Genomic DNA, 4,030 nt, shown 5'->3' with positions numbered 1-4,030 from the left:
GAGATCGCGCCATTGCACTCCAGCCTGGGCAACAAGAGTGAAACTCCGTCTCAAAAAAAAAAAAAAATGTTTCTGTTCAACCTGCTATAAGAGTTGGGCATTTTACATTCAAATCACCCCACACCTGGCAGAAAACTGTTTCCTTACAGTGGCCATTAACCCAAAGGAGGAACAGAAGAGTTGGAGGAAGCTGGTGTTCCTTCCTCATCTCTGCCATAGGGACAGTATCCTTGGGCTTTCACAAAAAGCCAATGTGAGCAGTGACTGTCTATCATCTTTTTGTAGACACAGAAGTTATACTGTCGACTAGCAGAATCACCACAATTCCACCCAGCCCACTTAGAAGAAGGGTCAGAGTTTCTGGAAATCCTGGTCAGAAAGCAGAATGAATTTTTCCAGGAAAACATCTTAAGTACAGCTGAAGGTGAAACAGTAACTACCATACTCAAGAATCACCAGTAAAACCAGCATTCTCCGGTTGACCTAGGTGACAAAATATTTCTTTCAATTTTTGATTGAAAAGGATTCTAAATGATCTACAAAACATTCATTTCTCAAATGCGAGTTATGTGTAAACCAAGGGTTATTTATGTATGTCAAATGTTTATTTCTATAAGGTATACTTTTTGAAACAATCTAGGTGACTTTGCCTATACTGTGCACAAGCTTTAGCATATTAACTAGTAGATTTTTAAGCCATAGTAATCACAAACCAATTAACCTGTTGAAATTTTGTAACACCCATTTCAGAAGGGTCGTTACAGAATTTTAGAATGCCAAGATAGGTCTACATCTTCAACTGATAACTACTTTAAAGAATAAAGCATCAGTTTTTTTCATTTTTCTCAACATGGGTCCTGTGTGTGCCTGTGAGATGGGCAATTCTGCAGTTGGGGAAGTGGCCTGATAATTACAGGGTGTTTAACATGTCTACTCTACAGTTATTAGGTATCGGGAGTACTGCCCTGTCTTCTCTCCCCACAAACGAAAAACTTACCACCACGTAATCTGGAATATCACCCTACCCCCAAAGGGAAGTGGGGAAGTCAGTGATGTCTCCAGTTGAGAACTCAGTTAACCAACACAGAACTTTTTCCTACTGTGTGAGCTTTCACATACAAATAAGACAAAGTGCACTCAACCATAGAACATTAACTTTGATTCTCATCATTTGTAACTAAAACTACTGTGTGCAGTAATAGTAATAGGAATAGTCTGAATGGTTTATCTACTAGACGGTTTAGTGTTCACTTCATTTTTTTTTTTTTTTTTAAGAGATGGGGTCTCACTATGTTGCTCAGGCTGGAATGCAGTGGCTACTTACAAGCACAATCATCACACCCTGAACCCTCAAAGATCCTCCTGCCTCAAGCCCCCAAGTAGCTGGGACTACAGGTATGCATCTCCACGCTCAAGTTCATTTATTTCTTAAGGGTAATTAAGACCTGAGTGTGGTTTATTCTGATGGTATGGAGACAGGATGGCTTTGATGTTATAGTATTGTTCACTGATCAACTTTTAATAATTTGAAATTCCTTAGTATGGAATTTTCACTACGGCAGAACAGATTGTTATATGCTTTAAAGTGAAGTTATGAATGGTTATACATTTGTTGGTTACATTTTTTGGGGGTAGGGGCAAGACACTGGTCTGCTATGCTACTAACCTCGAAAAAAGTTTCAAATAGCTGAAGAAATTTACATTAAAATGAAGCAAAATTACTCTTTGAGTCAAAGAGCAGCTTCAACTGTATTTTGAACTGGAATTTACCTATCATACTGAAGTACCTGATATTTGCTAATTTGGTTTTTTAAAATACTAAATACTAAAATATACAAGCGTAACTGGGTATGGCGGCTCCTGCCTGTAGTCACTGCTACTTGGGAGGCCGAGGTGCGAGGACTGCATGAGCCCAGGAGTTTGAGGTTACAGTGAGCCAGGCATTGTACCACTGCACTCCAGCTGGGGCAAGAGGAAGATCCCATCTCTTAAAACGAATACAATAAAATATACAAGTGTACCTAAAACACTATCCAAATATGTCTTCTGATTATGGAATCATGTAGAAAAGCATTACAGAAGAAATATAATCTATTCAGGCTTAACAAAGATTAAAAATAGTAACATTTCTCTACATCACAACAGCTCGATTCACCAAGAATATAGGGCTTATGTGATCTGAAAAGCTTAACAGATATTAAGTTGAAAGAAAATTCACATCTAAGGCTTACCTTTTGGGCATATTCATCACAGGTTGGTCCCACTGGAACTACCATTACCTGGCGAGGGGACAGCCAAAAGGGCCTTTGAAAGAGAATAAAAATACTCAGTGTAGATGTGGGCACATTCACTAAACAGGGACAGCATATTTCTTAGTCTACTCTTCAGTATCTTTTCCTGGAACATGTAAGGACTACTTTTAAAACTTGGCTTAAAAAACCCCAAAATGAAAAATCCTATCCAATAAAGATTAAGGCGAGGAGATGCAGGAGAAGAAAACTAACCCTACATAAGGAAAGTCTGTAACTACGATTTGTCTTGCTAAGCAGATAGCAAAACCAGTTGAGGATAGGACTATGCCTCACACTTTAATACATCACAAAACACTGTGAGAGGGGGTAACAAATTATTTAATAACTGCATGTAGTGATTAATTGTTCGAGTATTTTATTACTTATTCTTCATGGGGACACAGTGTCCTCAGTTTATTCAAAATCCATTTTGCACCACTCAGCAAATTGTAACTGATAATAACTGGTTATGGCACTTGGTAAAAATGAGAGTTTTCACTACTTATTAAAAAATAAGCCCATCCAATTCTCCCTTTGAAGCAATTCAAGTGTCAAATGCTTCTGATGCTGCAAACATCAGGCTAATGTTTCTCTCCATCATTCCTCTATTTTCAGTTGTTCTGTTATATCAGGCAAACATCAGGCAAAAGGCTAAAGTAGGCACTAAATTCTACCCTAATCATGGACTTTTCCCCACCTACAACAAGTTTAGCAGAACAATTAGCTGAGGACTCCCTTAATTCTTGAAGTACCTTATAGAGCATGTGTCTCACATTTTATCTGACTTTGAAAAATCTAAAGAGATTATATCATTGACCAGTATGAAAAACTGTTCTAATTTCTGAAGTAACCAAGTTCAAATAAAACTGAAATGACAGTAATGTAAGATTAAACCAATGTACATCATTCTACAAATGTGTTAAATCAATGAGATTAATATGGAAGGCTCTACACATGGGTGCTTTTATAACCCTGTGCTGCTTTCAAATGCATTGTGGGTCCAGAAAAAAACTGCTTAAGAAGTAAGATGAAAGTTATGTGGCCATGTATCTTGCCAACAAAAACGTAACCTCATAGAAACGAATCACAAAATGTTGATTAGTTTGGCATCTGTTTTAAAAAACGCTTGGCTTTTAAAAGATGTCAAAATACTTGCTTGTTATGATTAGCAAGGCTGAACGAAAAAAGCCATAAGCTTCCTCATTTATCTACGTAAAACCCAGCAAAGCCATCTAAACCCCAAAACAAAGTTACCAGAAAAGCATCCAAAACAATAAGTATACTTCTTAACAGAATACTAATTCGTAATTAGAAAGTATTACACAACATTCAAACAAACCAAGTTCTGGAATTAATTACTACTAGCATAAAAAGTTTGCGTTTAGATTATGATTCCTTATTTTTTAGTGAACACTTGTCATTAGTTAGAAGCAACTGACTGCAATCATTCTCCCTTTCCATCTGATAATTAAATCAAAAAGTAGACATTTCTTGTAGCCAATTTATACTAATCAGAAAAAAAAAAAAAAAAGACAAAAATTACCATTTGCCCCCATAGTTTTCCGTGAGGATAGCAATCATTCTTTCCACTGACCCCAAGATGGCTCGATGAACAATCACTGGCCTTTTCTTATCATCACCATCGTGGCTACAAAGAAAAAGAATTTGTTTTGCCTTATCATATATATATATTTTCCCCTATATATCCCTGGAGAATATTCAGAGCAGACACTAGAAAC

At 36.9% G+C, this 4,030-nt stretch overlaps 1 protein-coding gene across 1 annotated transcript in view; it reads right to left on the bottom strand.

Moving 5' to 3' along the window:
- Positions 1–4,030, bottom strand: part of TARS (threonyl-tRNA synthetase) — a 36,312-nt gene that overhangs the window by 2,841 nt on the left and 29,441 nt on the right. The gene's annotated exons all lie outside the window — the stretch shown is intronic.

The sequence above is a fragment of the Mandrillus leucophaeus genome, unplaced genomic scaffold (genome assembly GCF_000951045.1).
Source record: "Mandrillus leucophaeus isolate KB7577 unplaced genomic scaffold, Mleu.le_1.0 Scaffold218, whole genome shotgun sequence".
NCBI classification, from domain to species: domain Eukaryota; kingdom Metazoa; phylum Chordata; class Mammalia; order Primates; family Cercopithecidae; genus Mandrillus; species Mandrillus leucophaeus.
Note: the sequence above shows the minus strand (reverse complement) of the source record. Positions and strands in the feature narration are given on the sequence as shown.